Raw genomic sequence first — 21,392 nt, forward strand, 5'->3', positions numbered from 1 at the left:
CACGTTCATCTTTACCAGAAAACAATTCACATTTTGTGCGCCAGTGCTTTCGAAACAATGTTATTATATGCCGGTGTAATGACGTTATACGACCGTTATATCCATTGGGTCGGATATAAAATAGCACCAATTTATTTACAGATTATACCCAGCATTGATACTGATCGCGCAAATGAGAAATAATGAATATATGTGCGGCCGTATTTTTCGCTTTTAAGTTGCAAAAAAATAAATGTTAAAGCCTCAATTTCTATATAAATTGAAAGAAATCAAATGTTCTGAAAAATAAAATTGCTTTAGTATGATATTATAGAATAAATACATTAAAATTTACTTCTATGATGTTTACGGCCATATCACGTTGAAAACACCGGTTCTCGTCCGATCACCGAAGTTAAGCAACATCGAGCCTAGTTAGTACTTAGATGGGTGACCGCTTGGGAACCCTAGGTGCTGTAAGCATTTTTTTTGCTTCTTTTAACATTTTTTTAAAAATTAATTTAAACAAATTGAATTTTGATAATGTAATATGATAAAAGAAAGTGGATTCGATTTACTTTCAATATGAAATACAGAAAGCATACGCAGATTAACCAAAATTCAGCGGGTGGGAACCTCTTGTGAGACTACTACTTATCCATGAAACATGTTGACAGTGATGATCGTTCAGCTGAAAAGTTTTCCCGTGAAGATATTGAAAATAGCTTTCATGTCATGTTCACTGTTGAACAACCATCAACCTGAGAGAACAGGAACAAATAGTGTAAAGCATTCTCTCCCATAATTCAAACGATTTGCATATTCTGTGACTCTATAAAGGGAGATAATAGTTGCGTTAGTTTCTAAAAAAATTCATATCCTTGTTCTGGGAACTGGCAGTGAACTATCTCTTTCAACCTCTGGCATTCGATATGTTTGTAGGGACTGGACCACTAAGCACGAACTTTTAGTCATTGTTTGCAGCTCTCCTTACCGAGGTGCCAGATGATGCCCGTTGGGATGCTTAACTTTTCCAACCACATGGTTCCGGGTTCAGTCCCACTGCGTGGCACCTTGGGCAAGTGTCTTCTACTATAGTCTCGGGACGACCAAAGCCTTATGAGTGGTTTTGGTAGACGGAAACTGAAAGACGCCCGTCGTATACATGTGTATACATGTATATATATATATATATATATATATATATATATATATATATATATATATGTATGTATGTGCGTGTATATGTTTGTGTCTGTTCCCCAACATCGCATGACAACCGATGGTGGTGTGTATACGTCCCTGTAACTTAGCGGTTCGGCAAAAAGTGGACGATATAATAAGTGCCAGGCTTACAAAGAATAAGTCCTGATGAAAATAAATTGAATCCGCTGTTTTAATGCTTGTTAAAATTTACAGCTTGTGTAAATTAAAAAGAAAAAGAATGCTTACAGCACCTAGGGTTCCCAAGCGGTCACCCATCTAAGTACTAACTAGGCTCGATGTTGCTTAACTTCGGTGATCGGACGAGAACCGGTGCTTTCAACGTGATATGGCCGTAAACATCTATACAGTAAATTTTAATCTATTTATTCTATAAACTTATACTAAATCATTTTCATTTTTTAGAATGTATTTTTCTTTCTTTCACTTTGTATATAACTTGGCAATCCTTCGGTAAAAAGACATTATCTTTTATCTTCACAGTGCCATCTTAGCGATCTTTCTATAAAAAACAAATTATCGTTCACCTTCACAGTGCTGAACAGTTAAACGCTGGCAACAACACTTACTAATCATTCACATCATATACTACTACCTATACATTGCACACTTTAACGACTTATGAACTTTCCCTATTTTCCTTCTCACTCTTACGGTCATTTAAGTTTTTATTTGCTTGGCACCCGTTATACACGTTCATCTTTACCAGAAAACAATTCACATTTTGTGCGCCAGTGCTTTCGAAACAATGTTATTATATGCCGGTGTAATGACGTTATACGACCGTTATATCCATTGGGTCGGATATAAAATAGCACCAATTTATTTACAGATTATACCCAGCATTGATACTGATCGCGCAAATGAGAAATAATGAATATATGTGCGGCCGTATTTTTCGCTTTTAAGTTGCAAAAAAATAAATGTTAAAGCCTCAATTTCTATATAAATTGAAAGAAATCAAATGTTCTGAAAAATAAAATTGCTTTAGTATGATATTATAGAATAAATACATTAAAATTTACTTCTCTGATGTTTACGGCCATATCACGTTGAAAACACCGGTTCTCGTCCGATCACCGAAGTTAAGCAACATCGAGCCTAGTTAGTACTTAGATGGGTGACCGCTTGGGAACCCTAGGTGCTGTAAGCATTTTTTTGGCTTCTTTTAACATTTTTTTAAAAATTAATTTAAACAAATTGAATTTTGACAATGTAATATGATAAAAGAAAGTGGATTCGATTTACTTTCAATATGAAATACAGAAAGCATACGCAGATTAACCAAAATTCAGCGGGTGGGAACCTCTTGTAAAACTACTACTTATCCATGAAACTTGTTGACAGTGGTGATCGTGCAGCTGAAAAGTTTTCCCGTGAAGATATTGAAAATAGCTTTCATGTCATGTTCACTGTTGAACAACCATCAACCTGAGAGAACAGGAACAAATAGTGTAAAGCATTCTCTCCCATAATTCAAACGATTTGCATATTCTGTGACTCTATAAAGGGAGATAATAGTTGCGTTAGTTTCTAAAAAAATTCATATGCTTGTTCTGGGAACTGGCAGTGAACTATCTCTTTCAACCTCTGGCATTCGATATGTTTGTAGGGACTGGACCACTAAGCACGAACTTTTAGTCATTGTTTGCAACTCGCCTTACCGAGGTGCCAGATGATGCCCGTTGGGATGCTTAACTTTTCCAACCACATGGTTCCGGATTCAGACCCACTGCGTGGCACCTTGGGCAAGTGTCTTCTACTATAGTCTCGGGACGACCAAAGCCTTATGAGTGGTTTTGGTAGACGGAAACTGAAAGAAGCCCGTCGTATACATGTGTATACATGTGTATATATATATATATATATATATATATATATATATATATATATATATATGTATGTATGTGCGTGTATATGTTTGTGTCTGTTCCCCAACATCGCATGACAACCGATGGTGGTGTGTATACGTCCCTGTAACTTAGCGGTTCGGCAAAAAGTGGACGATATAATAAGTGCCAGGCTTACAAAGAATAAGTCCTGATGAAAATAAATTGAATCCGCTGTTTTAATGCTTGTTAAAATTTACAGCTTGTGTAAATTAAAAAGAAAAAGAATGCTTACAGCACCTAGGGTTCCCAAGCGGTCACCCATCTAAGTACTAACTAGGCTCGATTTTGCTTAACTTCGGTGATCGGACGAGAACCGGTGCTTTCAACGTGATATGGCCGTAAACATCTATACAGTAAATTTTAATCTATTTATTCTATAAACTTATACTAAATCATTTTCATTTTTTAGAATGTATTTTTCTTTCTTTCACTTTGTATATAACTTGGCAATCCTTCGGTAAAAAGACATTATCTTTCATCTTCACAGTGCCATCTTAGCGATCTTTCTATAAAAAACAAATTATCGTTCACCTTCACAGTGCTGAACAGTTAAACGCTGGCAACAACACTTACTAATCATTCACATCATATACTACTACCTATACATTGCACACTTTAACGACTTATGAACTTTCCCTATTTTCCTTCTCACTCTTACGGTCATTTAAGTTTTTATTTGCTTGGCACCCGTTATACACGTTCATCTTTACCAGAAAACAATTCACATTTTGTGCGCCAGTGCTTTCGAAACAATGTTATTATATGCCGGTGTAATGACGTTATACGACCGTTATATCCATTGGGTCGGATATAAAATAGCACCAATTTATTTACAGATTATACCCAGCATTGATACTGATCGCGCAAATGAGAAATAATGAATATATGTGCGGCCGTATTTTTCGCTTTTAAGTTGCAAAAAAATAAATGTTAAAGCCTCAATTTCTATATAAATTGAAAGAAATCAAATGTTCTGAAAAATAAAATTGCTTTAGTATGATATTATAGAATAAATACATTAAAATTTACTTCTCTGATGTTTACGGCCATATCACGTTGAAAACACCGGTTCTCGTCCGATCACCGAAGTTAAGCAACATCGAGCCTAGTTAGTACTTAGATGGGTGACCGCTTGGGAACCCTAGGTGCTGTAAGCATTTTTTTGGCTTCTTTTAACATTTTTTTAAAAATTAATTTAAACAAATTGAATTTTGACAATGTAATATGATAAAAGAAAGTGGATTCGATTTACTTTCAATATGAAATACAGAAAGCATACGCAGATTAACCAAAATTCAGCGGGTGGGAACCTCTTGTAAAACTACTACTTATCCATGAAACTTGTTGACAGTGGTGATCGTGCAGCTGAAAAGTTTTCCCGTGAAGATATTGAAAATAGCTTTCATGTCATGTTCACTGTTGAACAACCATCAACCTGAGAGAACAGGAACAAATAGTGTAAAGCATTCTCTCCCATAATTCAAACGATTTGCATATTCTGTGACTCTATAAAGGGAGATAATAGTTGCGTTAGTTTCTAAAAAAATTCATATGCTTGTTCTGGGAACTGGCAGTGAACTATCTCTTTCAACCTCTGGCATTCGATATGTTTGTAGGGACTGGACCACTAAGCACGAACTTTTAGTCATTGTTTGCAACTCGCCTTACCGAGGTGCCAGATGATGCCCGTTGGGATGCTTAACTTTTCCAACCACATGGTTCCGGATTCAGACCCACTGCGTGGCACCTTGGGCAAGTGTCTTCTACTATAGTCTCGGGACGACCAAAGCCTTATGAGTGGTTTTGGTAGACGGAAACTGAAAGAAGCCCGTCGTATACATGTGTATACATGTGTATATATATATATATATATATATATATATATATATGTATGTATGTGCGTGTATATGTTTGTGTCTGTTCCCCAACATCGCATGACAACCGATGGTGGTGTGTATACGTCCCTGTAACTTAGCGGTTCGGCAAAAAGTGGACGATATAATGAGTGCCAGGCTTACAAAGAATAAGTCCTGATGAAAATAAATTGAATCCGCTGTTTTAATGCTTGTTAAAATTTACAGCTTGTGTAAATTAAAAAGAAAAAGAATGCTTACAGCACCTAGGGTTCCCAAGCGGTCACCCATCTAAGTACTAACTAGGCTCGATGTTGCTTAACTTCGGTGATCGGACGAGAACCGGTGCTTTCAACGTGATATGGCCGTAAACATCTATACAGTAAATTTTAATCTATTTATTCTATAAACTTATACTAAATCATTTTCATTTTTTAGAATGTATTTTTCTTTCTTTCACTTTGTATATAACTTGGCAATCCTTCGGTAAAAAGACATTATCTTTCATCTTCACAGTGCCATCTTAGCGATCTTTCTATAAAAAACAAATTATCGTTCACCTTCACAGTGCTGAACAGTTAAACGCTGGCAACAACACTTACTAATCATTCACATCATATACTACTACCTATACATTGCACACTTTAACGACTTATTAACTTTCCCTATTTTCCTTCTCACTCTTACGGTCATTTAAGTTTTTATTTGCTTGGCACCCGTTATACACGTTCATCTTTACCAGAAAACAATTCACATTTTGTGCGCCAGTGCTTTCGAAACAATGTTATTATATGCCGGTGTAATGACGTTATACGACCGTTATATCCATTGGGTCGGATATAAAATAGCACCAATTTATTTACAGATTATAACCAGCATTGATACTGATCGCGCAAATGAGAAATAATGAATATATGTGCGGCCGTATTTTTCGCTTTTAAGTTGCAAAAAAATAAATGTTAAAGCCTCAATTTCTATATAAATTGAAAGAAATCAAATGTTCTGAAAAATAAAATTGCGTTAGTATGATATTATAGAATAAATACATTAAAATTTACTTCTCTGATGTTTACGGCCATATCACGTTGAAAACACCGGTTCTCGTCCGATCACCGAAGTTAAGCAACATCGAGCCTAGTTAGTACTTAGATGGGTGACCGCTTGGGAACCCTAGGTGCTGTAAGCATTTTTTTTGCTTCTTTTAACATTTTTTTAAAAATTAATTTAAACAAATTGAATTTTGATAATGTAATATGATAAAAGAAAGTGGATTCGATTTACTTTCAATATGAAATACAGAAAGCATACGCAGATTAACCAAAATTCAGCGGGTGGGAACCTCTTGTAAGACTACTACTTATCCATGAAACTTGTTGACAGTGATGATCGTGCAGCTGAAAAGTTTTCCCGTGAAGATATTGAAAATAGCTTTCATGTCATGTTCACTGTTGAACAACCATCAACCTGAGAGAACAGGAACAAATAGTGTAAAGCATTCTCTCCCATAATTCAAACGATTTGCATATTCTGTGACTCTATAAAGGGAGATAATAGTTGCGTTAGTTTCTAAAAAAATTCATATGCTTGTTCTGGGAACTGGCAGTGAACTATCTCTTTCAACCTCTGGCATTCGATATGTTTGTAGGGACTGGACCACTAAGCACGAACTTTTAGTCATTGTTTGCAACTCGCCTTACCGAGGTGCCAGATGATGCCCGTTGGGATGCTTAACTTTTCCAACCACATGGTTCCGGGTTCAGACCCACTGCGTGGCACCTTGGGCAAGTGTCGTCTACTATAGTCTCGGGACGACCAAAGCCTTATGAGTGGTTTTGGTAGACGGAAACTGAAAGAAGCCCGTCGTATACATGTGTATACATGTGTATATATATATATATATATATATATATATATATATATATATATATATATATATATATATATATATATATATATATATGTATGTATGTGCGTGTATATGTTTGTGTCTGTTCCCCAACATCGCATGACAACCGATGGTGGTGTGTATACGTCCCTGTAACTTAGCGGTTCGGCAAAAAGTGGACGATATAATAAGTGCCAGGCTTACAAAGAATAAGTCCTGATGAAAATAAATTGAATCCGCTGTTTTAATGCTTGTTAAAATTTACAGCTTGTGTAAATTAAAAAGAAAAAGAATGCTTACAGCACCTAGGGTTCCCAAGCGGTCACCCATCTAAGTACTAACTAGGCTCGATGTTGCTTAACTTCGGTGATCGGACGAGAACCGGTGCTTTCAACGTGATATGGTCGTAAACATCTATACAGTAAATTTTAATCTATTTATTCTATAAACTTATACTAAATCATTTTCATTTTTTAGAATGTATTTTTCTTTCTTTCACTTTGTATATAACTTGGCAATCCTTCGGTAAAAAGACATTATCTTTCATCTTCACAGTGCCATCTTAGCGATCTTTCTATAAAAAACAAATTATCGTTCACCTTCACAGTGCTGAACAGTTAAACGCTGGCAACAACACTTACTAATCATTCACATCATATACTACTACCTATACATTGCACACTTTAACGACTTATGAACTTTCCCTATTTTCCTTCTCACTCTTACGGTCATTTAAGTTTTTATTTGCTTGGCACCCGTTATACACGTTCATCTTTACCAGAAAACAATTCACATTTTGTGCGCCAGTGCTTTCGAAACAATGTTATTATATGCCGGTGTAATGACGTTATACGACCGTTATATCCATTGGGTCGGATATAAAATAGCACCAATTTATTTACAGATTATACCCAGCATTGATACTGATCGCGCAAATGAGAAATAATGAATATATGTGCGGCCGTATTTTTCGCTTTTAAGTTGCAAAAAAATAAATGTTAAAGCCTCAATTTCTATATAAATTGAAAGAAATCAAATGTTCTGAAAAATAAAATTGCTTTAGTATGATATTATAGAATAAATACATTAAAATTTACTTCTCTGATGTTTACGGCTATATCACGTTGAAAACACCGGTTCTCGTCCGATCACCGAAGTTAAGCAACATCGAGCCTAGTTAGTACTTAGATGGGTGACCGCTTGGGAACCCTAGGTGCTGTCAGCATTTTTTTGGCTTCTTTTAACATTTTTTTAAAAATTAATTTAAACAAATTGAATTTTGACAATGTAATATGATAAAAGAAAGTGGATTCGATTTACTTTCAATATGAAATACAGAAAGCATACGCAGATTAACCAAAATTCAGCGGGTGGGAACCTCTTGTAAGACTACTACTTATCCATGAAACTTGTTGACAGTGATGATCGTGCAGCTGAAAAGTTTTCCCGTGAAGATATTGAAAATAGCTTTCATGTCATGTTCACTGTTGAACAACCATCAACCTGAGAAAACAGGAACAAATAGTGTAAAGCATTCTCTCCCATAATTCAAACGATTTGCATATTCTGTGACTCTATAAAGGGAGATAATAGTTGCGTTAGTTTCTAAAAAAATTCATATGCTTGTTCTGGGAACTGGCAGTGAACTATCTCTTTCAACCTCTGGCATTCGATATGTTTGTAGGGACTGGACCACTAAGCACGAACTTTTAGTCATTGTTTGCAATTCGCCTTACCCAGGTGCCAGATGATGCCCGTTGGGATGCTTAACTTTTCCAACCACATGGTTCCGGGTTCAGACCCACTGCGTGGCACCTTGGGCAAGTGTCTTCTACTATAGTCTCGGGACGACCAAAGCCTTATGAGTGGTTTTGGTAGACGGAAACTGAAAGAAGCCCGTCGTATACATGTGTATACATGTGTATATATATATATATATATATATATATATATATATATATATATATATATATATGTATGTATGTGCGTGTATATGTTTGTGTCTGTTCCCCAACATCGCATGACAACCGATGGTGGTGTGTATACGTCCCTGTAACTTAGCGGTTCGGCAAAAAGTGGACGATATAATAAGTGCCAGGCTTACAAAGAATAAGTCCTGATGAAAATAAATTGAATCCGCTGTTTTAATGCTTGTTAAAATTTACAGCTTGTGTAAATTAAAAAGAAAAAGAATGCTTACAGCACCTAGGGTTCCCAAGCGGTCACCCATCTAAGTACTAACTAGGCTCGATGTTGCTTAACTTCGGTGATCGGACGAGAACCGGTGCTTTCAACGTGATATGGCCGTAAACATCTATACAGTAAATTTTAATCTATTTATTCTATAAACTTATACTAAATCATTTTCATTTTTTAGAATGTATTTTTCTTTCTTTCACTTTGTATATAACTTGGCAATCCTTCGGTAAAAAGACATTATCTTTCATCTTCACAGTGCCATCTTAGCGATCTTTCTATAAAAAACAAATTATCGTTCACCTTCACAGTGCTGAACAGTTAAACGCTGGCAACAACACTTACTAATCATTCACATCATATACTACTACCTATACATTGCACACTTTAACGACTTATGAACTTTCCCTATTTTCCTTCTCACTCTTACGGTCATTTAAGTTTTTATTTGCTTGGCACCCGTTATACACGTTCATCTTTACCAGAAAACAATTCACATTTTGTGCGCCAGTGCTTTCGAAACAATGTTATTATATGCCGGTGTAATGACGTTATACGACCGTTATATCCATTGGGTCGGATATAAAATAGCACCAATTTATTTACAGATTATACCCAGCATTGATACTGATCGCGCAAATGAGAAATAATGAATATATGTGCGGCCGTATTTTTCGCTTTTAAGTTGCAAAAAAATAAATGTTAAAGCCTCAATTTCTATATAAATTGAAAGAAATCAAATGTTCTGAAAAATAAAATTGCTTTAGTATGATATTATAGAATAAATACATTAAAATTTACTTCTCTGATGTTTACGGCCATATCACGTTGAAAACACCGGTTCTCGTCCGATCACCGATGTTAAGCAACATCGAGCCTAGTTAGTACTTAGATGGGTGACCGCTTGGGAACCCTAGGTGCTGTAAGCATTTTTTTGGCTTCTTTTAACATTTTTTTATAAATTAATTTAAACAAATTGAATTTTGACAATGTAATATGATAAAAGAAAGTGGATTCGATTTACTTTCAATATGAAATACAGAAAGCATACGCAGATTAACCAAAATTCAGCGGGTGGGAACCTCTTGTAAGACTACTACTTATCCATGAAACTTGTTGACAGTGATGATCGAGCAGCTGAAAAGTTTTCCCGTGAAGATATTGAAAATAGCTTTCATGTCATGTTCACTGTTGAACAACCATCAACCTGAGAGAACAGGAACAAATAGTGTAAAGCATTCTCTCCCATAATTCAAACGATTTGCATATTCTGTGACTCTATAAAGGGAGATAATAGTTGCGTTAGTTTCTAAAAAAATTCATATGCTTGTTCTGGGAACTGGCAGTGAACTATCTCTTTCAACCTCTGGCATTCGATATGTTTGTAGGGACTGGACCACTAAGCACGAACTTTTAGTCATTGTTTGCAGCTCGCCTTACCGAGGTGCCAGATGATGCCCGTTGGGATGCTTAACTTTTCCAACCACATGGTTCCGGGTTCAGTCCCACTGCGTGGCACCTTGGGCAAGTGTCTTCTACTATAGTCTCGGGACGACCAAAGCCTTATGAGTGGTTTTGGTAGACGGAAACTGAAAGAAGCCCGTCGTATACATGTATATATATATATATATATATATATATATATATATATGTATGTATGTGCGTGTATATGTTTGTGTCTGTTCCCCAACATCGCATGACAACCGATGGTGGTGTGTATACGTCCCTGTAACTTAGCGGTTCGGCAAAAAGTGGACGATATAATAAGTGCCAGGCTTACAAAGAATAAGTCCTGATGAAAATAAATTGAATCCGCTGTTTTAATGCTTGTTAAAATTTACAGCTTGTGTAAATTAAAAAGAAAAAGAATGCTTACAGCACCTAGGGTTCCCAAGCGGTCACCCATCTAAGTACTAACTAGGCTCGATGTTGCTTAACTTCGGTGATCGGACGAGAACCGGTGCTTTCAACGTGATATGGCCGTAAACATCTATACAGTAAATTTTAATCTATTTATTCTATAAACTTATACTAAATCATTTTCATTTTTTAGAATGTATTTTTCTTTCTTTCACTTTGTATATAACTTGGCAATCCTTCGGTAAAAAGACATTATCTTTCATCTTCACAGTGCCATCTTAGCGATCTTTCTATAAAAAACAAATTATCGTTCACCTTCACAGTGCTGAACAGTTAAACGCTGGCAACAACACTTACTAATCATTCACATCATATACTACTACCTATACATTGCACACTTTAACGACTTATGAACTTTCCCTATTTTCCTTCTCATTCTTACGGTCATTTAAGTTTTTATTTGCTTGGCACCCGTTATACACGTTCATCTTTACCAGAAAACAATTCACATTTTGTGCGCCAGTGCTTTCGAAACAATGTTATTATATGCCGGTGTAATGACGTTATACGACCGTTATATCCATTGGGTCGGATATAAAATAGCACCAATTTATTTACAGATTATAACCAGCATTGATACTGATCGCGCAAATGAGAAATAATGAATATATGTGCGGCCGTATTTTTCGCTTTTAAGTTGCAAAAAAATAAATGTTAAAGCCTCAATTTCTATATAAATTGAAAGAAATCAAATGTTCTGAAAAATAAAATTGCGTTAGTATGATATTATAGAATAAATACATTAAAATTTACTTCTCTGATGTTTACGGCCATATCACGTTGAAAACACCGGTTCTCGTCCGATCACCGAAGTTAAGCAACATCGAGCCTAGTTAGTACTTAGATGGGTGACCGCTTGGGAACCCTAGGTGCTGTAAGCATTTTTTTTGCTTCTTTTAACATTTTTTTAAAAATTAATTTAAACAAATTGAATTTTGATAATGTAATATGATAAAAGAAAGTGGATTCGATTTACTTTCAATATGAAATACAGAAAGCATACGCAGATTAACCAAAATTCAGCGGGTGGGAACCTCTTGTAAGACTACTACTTATCCATGAAACTTGTTGACAGTGATGATCGTGCAGCTGAAAAGTTTTCCCGTGAAGATATTGAAAATAGCTTTCATGTCATGTTCACTGTTGAACAACCATCAACCTGAGAGAACAGGAACAAATAGTGTAAAGCATTCTCTCCCATAATTCAAACGATTTGCATATTCTGTGACTCTATAAAGGGAGATAATAGTTGCGTTAGTTTCTAAAAAAATTCATATGCTTGTTCTGGGAACTGGCAGTGAACTATCTCTTTCAACCTCTGGCATTCGATATGTTTGTAGGGACTGGACCACTAAGCACGAACTTTTAGTCATTGTTTGCAACTCGCCTTACCGAGGTGCCAGATGATGCCCGTTGGGATGCTTAACTTTTCCAACCACATGGTTCCGGGTTCAGACCCACTGCGTGGCACCTTGGGCAAGTGTCGTCTACTATAGTCTCGGGACGACCAAAGCCTTATGAGTGGTTTTGGTAGACGGAAACTGAAAGAAGCCCGTCGTATACATGTGTATACATGTATATATATATATATATATATATATATATATATATATATATATATATATATATATATATATATATGTATGTATGTGCGTGTATATGTTTGTGTCTGTTCCCCAACATCGCATGACAACCGATGGTGGTGTGTATACGTCCCTGTAACTTAGCGGTTCGGCAAAAAGTGGACGATATAATAAGTGCCAGGCTTACAAAGAATAAGTCCTGATGAAAATAAATTGAATCCGCTGTTTTAATGCTTGTTAAAATTTACAGCTTGTGTAAATTAAAAAGAAAAAGAATGCTTACAGCACCTAGGGTTCCCAAGCGGTCACCCATCTAAGTACTAACTAGGCTCGATGTTGCTTAACTTCGGTGATCGGACGAGAACCGGTGCTTTCAACGTGATATGGTCGTAAACATCTATACAGTAAATTTTAATCTATTTATTCTATAAACTTATACTAAATCATTTTCATTTTTTAGAATGTATTTTTCTTTCTTTCACTTTGTATATAACTTGGCAATCCTTCGGTAAAAAGACATTATCTTTCATCTTCACAGTGCCATCTTAGCGATCTTTCTATAAAAAACAAATTATCGTTCACCTTCACAGTGCTGAACAGTTAAACGCTGGCAACAACACTTACTAATCATTCACATCATATACTACTACCTATACATTGCACACTTTAACGACTTATGAACTTTCCCTATTTTCCTTCTCACTCTTACGGTCATTTAAGTTTTTATTTGCTTGGCACCCGTTATACACGTTCATCTTTACCAGAAAACAATTCACATTTTGTGCGCCAGTGCTTTCGAAACAATGTTATTATATGCCGGTGTAATGACGTTATACGACCGTTATATCCATTGGGTCGGATATAAAATAGCACCAATTTATTTACAGATTATACCCAGCATTGATACTGATCGCGCAAATGAGAAATAATGAATATATGTGCGGCCGTATTTTTCGCTTTTAAGTTGCAAAAAAATAAATGTTAAAGCCTCAATTTCTATATAAATTGAAAGAAATCAAATGTTCTGAAAAATAAAATTGCTTTAGTATGATATTATAGAATAAATACATTAAAATTTACTTCTCTGATGTTTACGGCCATATCACGTTGAAAACACCGGTTCTCGTCCGATCACCGAAGTTAAGCAACATCGAGCCTAGTTAGTACTTAGATGGGTGACCGCTTGGGAACCCTAGGTGCTGTCAGCATTTTTTTGGCTTCTTTTAACATTTTTTTAAAAATTAATTTAAACAAATTGAATTTTGACAATGTAATATGATAAAAGAAAGTGGATTCGATTTACTTTCAATATGAAATACAGAAAGCATACGCAGATTAACCAAAATTCAGCGGGTGGGAACCTCTTGTAAGACTACTACTTATCCATGAAACTTGTTGACAGTGATGATCGTGCAGCTGAAAAGTTTTCCCGTGAAGATATTGAAAATAGCTTTCATGTCATGTTCACTGTTGAACAACCATCAACCTGAGAAAACAGGAACAAATAGTGTAAAGCATTCTCTCCCATAATTCAAACGATTTGCATATTCTGTGACTCTATAAAGGGAGATAATAGTTGCGTTAGTTTCTAAAAAAATTCATATGCTTGTTCTGGGAACTGGCAGTGAACTATCTCTTTCAACCTCTGGCATTCGATATGTTTGTAGGGACTGGACCACTAAGCACGAACTTTTAGTCATTGTTTGCAATTCGCCTTACCCAGGTGCCAGATGATGCCCGTTGGGATGCTTAACTTTTCCAACCACATGGTTCCGGGTTCAGACCCACTGCGTGGCACCTTGGGCAAGTGTCTTCTACTATAGTCTCGGGACGACCAAAGCCTTATGAGTGGTTTTGGTAGACGGAAACTGAAAGAAGCCCGTCGTATACATGTGTATACATGTGTATATATATATATATATATATATATATATATATATATATATATATATATATATATATATATATATATATGTATGTATGTGCGTGTATATGTTTGTGTCTGTTCCCCAACATCGCATGACAACCGATGGTGGTGTGTATACGTCCCTGTAACTTAGCGGTTCGGCAAAAAGTGGACGATATAATAAGTGCCAGGCTTACAAAGAATAAGTCCTGATGAAAATAAATTGAATCCGCTGTTTTAATGCTTGTTAAAATTTACAGCTTGTGTAAATTAAAAAGAAAAAGAATGCTTACAGCACCTAGGGTTCCCAAGCGGTCACCCATCTAAGTACTAACTAGGCTCGATGTTGCTTAACTTCGGTGATCGGACGAGAACCGGTGCTTTCAACGTGATATGGCCGTAAACATCTATACAGTAAATTTTAATCTATTTATTCTATAAACTTATACTAAATCATTTTCATTTTTTAGAATGTATTTTTCTTTCTTTCACTTTGTATATAACTTGGCAATCCTTCGGTAAAAAGACATTATCTTTCATCTTCACAGTGCCATCTTAGCGATCTTTCTATAAAAAACAAATTATCGTTCACCTTCACAGTGCTGAACAGTTAAACGCTGGCAACAACACTTACTAATCATTCACATCATATACTACTACCTATACATTGCACACTTTAACGACTTATGAACTTTCCCTATTTTCCTTCTCACTCTTACGGTCATTTAAGTTTTTATTTGCTTGGCACCCGTTATACACGTTCATCTTTACCAGAAAACAATTCACATTTTGTGCGCCAGTGCTTTCGAAACAATGTTATTATATGCCGGTGTAATGACGTTATACGACCGTTATATCCATTGGGTCGGATATAAAATAGCACCAATTTATTTACAGATTATACCCAGCATTGATACTGATCGCGCAAATGAGAAATAATGAATATATGTGCGGCCGTATTTTTCGCTTTTAAGTTGCAAAAAAATAAATGTTAAAGCCTCAATTTCTATATAAATTGAAAGAAATCAAATGTTCTGAAAAATAAAATTGCGTTAGTATGATATTATAGAATAAATACATTAAAATTTACTTCTCTGATGTTTACGGCCATATCACGTTGAAAACACCGGTTCTCGTCCGATCACCGAAGTTAAGCAACATCGAGCCTAGTTAGTACTTAGATGGGTGACCGCTTGGGAACCCTAGGTGCTGTAAGCATTTTTTTGGCTTCTTTTAACATTTTTTAAAAAATTAATTTAAACAAATTGAATTTTGATAATGTAATATGATAAAAGAAAGTGGATTCGATTTACTTTCAATATGAAATACAGAAAGCATACGCAGATTAACCAAAATTCAGCGGGTGGGAACCTCTTTGTAAGACTACTACTTATCCATGAAACTTGTTGACAGTGATGATCGTGCAGCTGAAAAGTTTTCCCGTGAAGATATTGAAAATAGCTTTCATGTCATGTTCACTGTTGAACAACCATCAACCTGAGAGAACAGGAACAAATAGTGTAAAGCATTCTCTCCCATAATTCAAACGATTTGCATATTCTGTGACTCTATAAAGGGAGTTAATAGTTGCGTTAGTTTCTAAAAAAATTCATATGCTTGTTCTGGGAACTGGCAGTGAACTATCTCTTTCAACCTCTGGCATTCGATATGTTTGTAGGGACTGGACCACTAAGCACGAACTTTTAGTCATTGTTTGCAACTCGCCTTACCGAGGTGCCAGATGATGCCCGTTGGGATGCTTAACTTTTCCAACCACATGGTTCCGGGTTCAGACCCACTGCGTGGCACCTTGGGCAAGTGTCTTCTACTATAGTCTCGGGACGACCAAAGCCCTATGAGTGGTTTTGGTAGACGGAAACTGAAAGAAGCCCGTCGTATACATGTGTATACATGTGTATATATATATATATATATATATATATATATATATATATATATATATGTATGTATGTGCGTGTATATGTTTGTGTCTGTTCCCCAACATCGCATGACAACCGATGGTGGTGTGTATACGTCCCTGTAACTTAGCGGTTCGGCAAAAAGTGGACGATATAATAAGTGCCAGGCTTACAAAGAATAAGTCCTGATGAAAATAAATTGAATCCGCTGTTTTAATGCTTGTTAAAATTTACAGCTTGTGTAAATTAAAAAGAAAAAGAATGCTTACAGCACCTAGGGTTCCCAAGCGGTCACCCATCTAAGTACTAACTAGGCTCTATGTTACTTAACTTCGGTGATCGGACGAGAACCGGTGCTTTCAACGTGATATGGCCGTAAACATCTATACAGTAAATTTTAATCTATTTATTCTATAAACTTATACTAAATCATTTTCATTTTTTAGAATGTATTTTTCTTTCTTTCACTTTGTATATAACTTGGCAATCCTTCGGTAAAAAGACATTATCTTTCATCTTCACAGTGCCATCTTAGCGATCTTTCTATAAAAAACAAATTATCGTTCACCTTCACAGTGCTGAACAGTTAAACGCTGGCAACAACACTTACTAATCATTCACATCATATACTACTACCTATACATTGCACACTTTAACGACTTATGAACTTTCCCTATTTTCCTTCTCATTCTTACGGTCATTTAAGTTTTTATTTGCTTGGCACCCCTTATACACGTTCATCTTTACCAGAAAACAATTCACATTTTGTGCGCCAGTGCTTTCGAAACAATGTTATTATATGCCGGTGTAATGACGTTATACGACCGTTATATCCATTGGGTCGGATATAAAATAGCACCAATTTATTTACAGATTATACCCAGCATTGATACTGATCGCGCAAATGAGAAATAATGAATATATGTGCGGCCGTATTTTTCGCTTTTAAGTTGCAAAAAAATAAATGTTAAAGCCTCAATTTCTATATAAATTGAAAGAAATCAAATGTTCTGAAAAATAAAATTGCGTTAGTATGATATTATAGAATAAATACATTAAAATTTACTTCTCTGATGTTTACGGCCATATCACGTTGAAAACACCGGTTCTCGTCCGATCACCGAAGTTAAGCAACATCGAGCCTAGTTAGTACTTAGATGGGTGACCGCTTGGGAACCCTAGGTGCTGTAAGCATTTTTTTGGCTTCTTTTAACATTTTTTAAAAAATTAATTTAAACAAATTGAATTTTGATAATGTAATATGATAAAAGAAAGTGGATTCGATTTACTTTCAATATGAAATACAGAAAGCATACGCAGATTAACCAAAATTCAGCGGGTGGGAACCTCTTTGTAAGACTACTACTTATCCATGAAACTTGTTGACAGTGATGATCGTGCAGCTGAAAAGTTTTCCCGTGAAGATATTGAAAATAGCTTTCATGTCATGTTCACTGTTGAACAACCATCAACCTGAGAGAACAGGAACAAATAGTGTAAAGCATTCTCTCCCATAATTCAAACGATTTGCATATTCTGTGACTCTATAAAGGGAGTTAATAGTTGCGTTAGTTTCTAAAAAAATTCATATGCTTGTTCTGGGAACTGGCAGTGAACTATCTCTTTCAACCTCTGGCATTCGATATGTTTGTAGGGACTGGACCACTAAGCACGAACTTTTAGTCATTGTTTGCAACTCGCCTTACCGAGGTGCCAGATGATGCCCGTTGGGATGCTTAACTTTTCCAACCACATGGTTCCGGGTTCAGACCCACTGCGTGGCACCTTGGGCAAGTGTCTTCTACTATAGTCTCGGGACGACCAAAGCCCTATGAGTGGTTTTGGTAGACGGAAACTGAAAGAAGCCCGTCGTATACATGTGTATACATGTGTATATATATATATATATATATATATATATATATATATATATATATATATATGTATGTATGTGCGTGTATATGTTTGTGTCTGTTCCCCAACATCGCATGACAACCGATGGTGGTGTGTATACGTCCCTGTAACTTAGCGGTTCGGCAAAAAGTGGACGATATAATAAGTGCCAGGCTTACAAAGAATAAGTCCTGATGAAAATAAATTGAATCCGCTGTTTTAATGCTTGTTAAAATTTACAGCTTGTGTAAATTAAAAAGAAAAAGAATGCTTACAGCACCTAGGGTTCCCAAGCGGTCACCCATCTAAGTACTAACTAGGCTCTATGTTACTTAACTTCGGTGATCGGACGAGAACCGGTGCTTTCAACGTGATATGGCCGTAAACATCTATACAGTAAATTTTAATCTATTTATTCTATAAACTTATACTAAATCATTTTCATTTTTTAGAATGTATTTTTCTTTCTTTCACTTTGTATATAACTTGGCAATCCTTCGGTAAAAAGACATTATCTTTCATCTTCACAGTGCCATCTTAGCGATCTTTCTATAAAAAACAAATTATCGTTCACCTTCACAGTGCTGAACAGTTAAACGCTGGCAACAACACTTACTAATCATTCACATCATATACTACTACCTATACATTGCACACTTTAACGACTTATGAACTTTCCCTATTTTCCTTCTCATTCTTACGGTCATTTAAGTTTTTATTTGCTTGGCACCCCTTATACACGTTCATCTTTACCAGAAAACAATTCACATTTTGTGCGCCAGTGCTTTCGAAACAATGTTATTATATGCCGGTGTAATGACGTTATACGACCGTTATATCCATTGGGTCGGATATAAAATAGCACCAATTTATTTACAGATTATAACCAGCATTGATACTGATCGCGCAAATGAGAAATAATGAATATATGTGCGGCCGTATTTTTCGCTTTTAAGTTGCAAAAAAATAAATGTTAAAGCCTCAATTTCTATATAAATTGAAAGAAATCAAATGTTCTGAAAAATAAAATTGCGTTAGTATGATATTATAGAATAAATACATTAAAATTTACTTCTCTGATGTTTACGGCCATATCACGTTGAAAACACCGGTTCTCGTCCGATCACCGAAGTTAAGCAACATCGAGCCTAGTTAGTACTTAGATGGGTGACCGCTTGGGAACCCTAGGTGCTGTAAGCATTTTTTTTGCTTCTTTTAACATTTTTTTAAAAATTAATTTAAACAAATTGAATTTTGATAATGTAATATGATAAAAGAAAGTGGATTCGATTTACTTTCAATATGAAATACAGAAAGCATACGCAGATTAACCAAAATTCAGCGGGTGGGAACCTCTTGTAAGACTACTACTTATCCATGAAACTTGTTGACAGTGATGATCGTGCAGCTGAAAAGTTTTCCCGTGAAGATATTGAAAATAGCTTTCATGTCATGTTCACTGTTGAACAACCATCAACCTGAGAGAACAGGAACAAATAGTGTAAAGCATTCTCTCCCATAATTCAAACGATTTGCATATTCTGTGACCCTATAAAGGGAGTTAATAGTTGCGTTAGTTTCTAAAAAAATTCATATGCTTGTTCTGGGAACTGGCAGTGAACTATCTCTTTCAACCTCTGGCATTCGATATGTTTGTAGGGACTGGACCACTAAGCACGAACTTTTAGTCATTGTTTGCAACTCGCCTTACCGAGGTGCCAGATGATGCCCGTTGGGATGCTTAACTTTTCCAACCACATGGTTCCGGGTTCAGACCCACTGCGTGGGACCTTGGGCAAGTGTCTTCTACTATAGTCTCGGGACGACCAAAGCCTTATGAGTGGTTTTGGTAGACGGAAACTGAAAGAAGCCCGTCGTATACATGTGTATACATGTGTATATATATATATATATATATATATATATATATATATATATATATATATATATATATATATATATATATATGTATGTATGTGCGTGTATATGTTTGTGTCTATTCCCCAACATCGCATGACAACCGATGGTGGTGTGTATACGTCCCTGTAACTTAGCGGTTCGGCAAAAAGTGGACGATATAATAAGTGCCAGGCTTACAAAGAATAAGTCCTGATGAAAATAAATTGAATCCGCTGTTTTAATGCTTGTTAAAATTTACAGCTTGTGTAAATTAAAAAGAAAAAGAATGCTTACAGCACCTAGGGTTCCCAAGCGGTCACCCATCTAAGTACTAACTAGGCTCGATGTTGCTTAACTTCGGTGATCGGACGAGAACCGGTGCTTTCAACGTGATATGGCCGTAAACATCTATACAGTAAATTTTAATCTATTTATTCTATAAACTTATACTAAATCATTTTCATTTTTTAGAATGTATTTTTCTTTCTTTCACTTTGTATATAACTTGGCAATCCTTCGGTAAAAAGACATTATCTTTCATCTTCACAGTGCCATCTTAGCGATCTTTCTATAAAAAACAAATTATCGTTCACCTTCACATTGCTGAACAGTTAAACGCTGGCAACAACACTTACTAATCATTCACATCATATACTACTACCTATACATTGCACACTTTAACGACTTATTAACTTTCCCTATTTTCCTTCTCACTCTTACGGTCATTTAAGTTTTTATTTGCTTGGCACCCGTTATACACGTTCATCTTTACCAGAAAACAATTCACATTTTGTGCGCCAGTGCTTTCGAAACAATGTTATTATATGCCGGTGTAATGACGTTATACGACCGTTATATCCATTGGGTCGGATATAAAATAGCACCAATTTATTTACAGATTATAACCAGCATTGATACTGATCGCGCAAATGAGAAATAATGAATATATGTGCGGCCGTATTTTTCGCTTTTAAGTTGCAAAAAAATAAATGTTAAAGCCTCAATTTCTATATAAATTGAAAGAAATCAAATGTTCTGAAAAATAAAATTGCGTTAGTATGATATTATAGAATAAATACATTAAAATTTACTTCTCTGATGTTTACGGCCATATCACGTTGAAAACACCGGTTCTCGTCCGATCACCGAAGTTAAGCAACATCGAGCCTAGTTAGTACTTAGATGGGTGACCGCTTGGGAACCCTAGGTGCTGTAAGCATTATTTTTGCTTCTTTTAACATTT

At 35.7% G+C, this 21,392-nt stretch overlaps 23 non-coding genes across 23 annotated transcripts; 12 read left to right on the forward strand and 11 right to left on the reverse strand.

Annotated features, from left to right (window-relative positions):
• Positions 1-343: 343 nt before the first annotated feature.
• On the forward strand, positions 344-462 carry LOC149130042 (5S ribosomal RNA). The gene has a single exon (XR_016239708.1). It is a non-coding gene; the product is annotated as a 5S ribosomal RNA (ribosomal RNA).
• Positions 463-1,424: 962 nt separating this feature from the next.
• On the reverse strand, positions 1,425-1,543 carry LOC149130043 (5S ribosomal RNA). The gene has a single exon (XR_016239959.1). It is a non-coding gene; the product is annotated as a 5S ribosomal RNA (ribosomal RNA).
• A 694-nt stretch (positions 1,544-2,237) lies between these two features.
• LOC149130044 (5S ribosomal RNA) lies at positions 2,238-2,356 on the forward strand. The gene has a single exon (XR_016239709.1). It is a non-coding gene; the product is annotated as a 5S ribosomal RNA (ribosomal RNA).
• A 964-nt stretch (positions 2,357-3,320) lies between these two features.
• On the reverse strand, positions 3,321-3,439 carry LOC149130045 (5S ribosomal RNA). Its single transcript, XR_016239405.1, has one exon. It is a non-coding gene; the product is annotated as a 5S ribosomal RNA (ribosomal RNA).
• A 694-nt stretch (positions 3,440-4,133) lies between these two features.
• Positions 4,134-4,252, forward strand: LOC149130046 (5S ribosomal RNA). The gene has a single exon (XR_016239710.1). It is a non-coding gene; the product is annotated as a 5S ribosomal RNA (ribosomal RNA).
• A 950-nt stretch (positions 4,253-5,202) lies between these two features.
• On the reverse strand, positions 5,203-5,321 carry LOC149130047 (5S ribosomal RNA). Its single transcript, XR_016239961.1, has one exon. It is a non-coding gene; the product is annotated as a 5S ribosomal RNA (ribosomal RNA).
• Positions 5,322-6,015: 694 nt separating this feature from the next.
• On the forward strand, positions 6,016-6,134 carry LOC149130048 (5S ribosomal RNA). The gene has a single exon (XR_016239711.1). It is a non-coding gene; the product is annotated as a 5S ribosomal RNA (ribosomal RNA).
• Positions 6,135-7,126: 992 nt separating this feature from the next.
• LOC149130049 (5S ribosomal RNA) lies at positions 7,127-7,245 on the reverse strand. The gene has a single exon (XR_016239440.1). It is a non-coding gene; the product is annotated as a 5S ribosomal RNA (ribosomal RNA).
• A 694-nt stretch (positions 7,246-7,939) lies between these two features.
• LOC149130050 (5S ribosomal RNA) lies at positions 7,940-8,058 on the forward strand. Its single transcript, XR_016239430.1, has one exon. It is a non-coding gene; the product is annotated as a 5S ribosomal RNA (ribosomal RNA).
• Positions 8,059-9,026: 968 nt separating this feature from the next.
• LOC149130051 (5S ribosomal RNA) lies at positions 9,027-9,145 on the reverse strand. Its single transcript, XR_016239962.1, has one exon. It is a non-coding gene; the product is annotated as a 5S ribosomal RNA (ribosomal RNA).
• A 694-nt stretch (positions 9,146-9,839) lies between these two features.
• LOC149130052 (5S ribosomal RNA) lies at positions 9,840-9,958 on the forward strand. The gene has a single exon (XR_016239323.1). It is a non-coding gene; the product is annotated as a 5S ribosomal RNA (ribosomal RNA).
• Positions 9,959-10,898: 940 nt separating this feature from the next.
• On the reverse strand, positions 10,899-11,017 carry LOC149130053 (5S ribosomal RNA). Its single transcript, XR_016239963.1, has one exon. It is a non-coding gene; the product is annotated as a 5S ribosomal RNA (ribosomal RNA).
• A 694-nt stretch (positions 11,018-11,711) lies between these two features.
• Positions 11,712-11,830, forward strand: LOC149130054 (5S ribosomal RNA). The gene has a single exon (XR_016239712.1). It is a non-coding gene; the product is annotated as a 5S ribosomal RNA (ribosomal RNA).
• A 978-nt stretch (positions 11,831-12,808) lies between these two features.
• On the reverse strand, positions 12,809-12,927 carry LOC149130055 (5S ribosomal RNA). The gene has a single exon (XR_016239441.1). It is a non-coding gene; the product is annotated as a 5S ribosomal RNA (ribosomal RNA).
• A 694-nt stretch (positions 12,928-13,621) lies between these two features.
• LOC149130056 (5S ribosomal RNA) lies at positions 13,622-13,740 on the forward strand. The gene has a single exon (XR_016239350.1). It is a non-coding gene; the product is annotated as a 5S ribosomal RNA (ribosomal RNA).
• A 984-nt stretch (positions 13,741-14,724) lies between these two features.
• Positions 14,725-14,843, reverse strand: LOC149130057 (5S ribosomal RNA). The gene has a single exon (XR_016239964.1). It is a non-coding gene; the product is annotated as a 5S ribosomal RNA (ribosomal RNA).
• Positions 14,844-15,537: 694 nt separating this feature from the next.
• Positions 15,538-15,656, forward strand: LOC149130058 (5S ribosomal RNA). The gene has a single exon (XR_016239713.1). It is a non-coding gene; the product is annotated as a 5S ribosomal RNA (ribosomal RNA).
• A 963-nt stretch (positions 15,657-16,619) lies between these two features.
• On the reverse strand, positions 16,620-16,738 carry LOC149130059 (5S ribosomal RNA). Its single transcript, XR_016239281.1, has one exon. It is a non-coding gene; the product is annotated as a 5S ribosomal RNA (ribosomal RNA).
• Positions 16,739-17,432: 694 nt separating this feature from the next.
• On the forward strand, positions 17,433-17,551 carry LOC149130060 (5S ribosomal RNA). Its single transcript, XR_016239714.1, has one exon. It is a non-coding gene; the product is annotated as a 5S ribosomal RNA (ribosomal RNA).
• A 967-nt stretch (positions 17,552-18,518) lies between these two features.
• On the reverse strand, positions 18,519-18,637 carry LOC149130061 (5S ribosomal RNA). Its single transcript, XR_016239282.1, has one exon. It is a non-coding gene; the product is annotated as a 5S ribosomal RNA (ribosomal RNA).
• A 694-nt stretch (positions 18,638-19,331) lies between these two features.
• LOC149130062 (5S ribosomal RNA) lies at positions 19,332-19,450 on the forward strand. The gene has a single exon (XR_016239715.1). It is a non-coding gene; the product is annotated as a 5S ribosomal RNA (ribosomal RNA).
• Positions 19,451-20,436: 986 nt separating this feature from the next.
• LOC149130063 (5S ribosomal RNA) lies at positions 20,437-20,555 on the reverse strand. Its single transcript, XR_016239965.1, has one exon. It is a non-coding gene; the product is annotated as a 5S ribosomal RNA (ribosomal RNA).
• A 694-nt stretch (positions 20,556-21,249) lies between these two features.
• LOC149130064 (5S ribosomal RNA) lies at positions 21,250-21,368 on the forward strand. The gene has a single exon (XR_016239716.1). It is a non-coding gene; the product is annotated as a 5S ribosomal RNA (ribosomal RNA).
• Positions 21,369-21,392: the final 24 nt, after the last annotated feature.

This window comes from Octopus bimaculoides, unplaced genomic scaffold (genome assembly GCF_046866305.1).
Source record: "Octopus bimaculoides isolate indiv1 unplaced genomic scaffold, ASM4686630v1 contig39, whole genome shotgun sequence".
Lineage (NCBI taxonomy): Eukaryota > Metazoa > Mollusca > Cephalopoda > Octopoda > Octopodidae > Octopus > Octopus bimaculoides.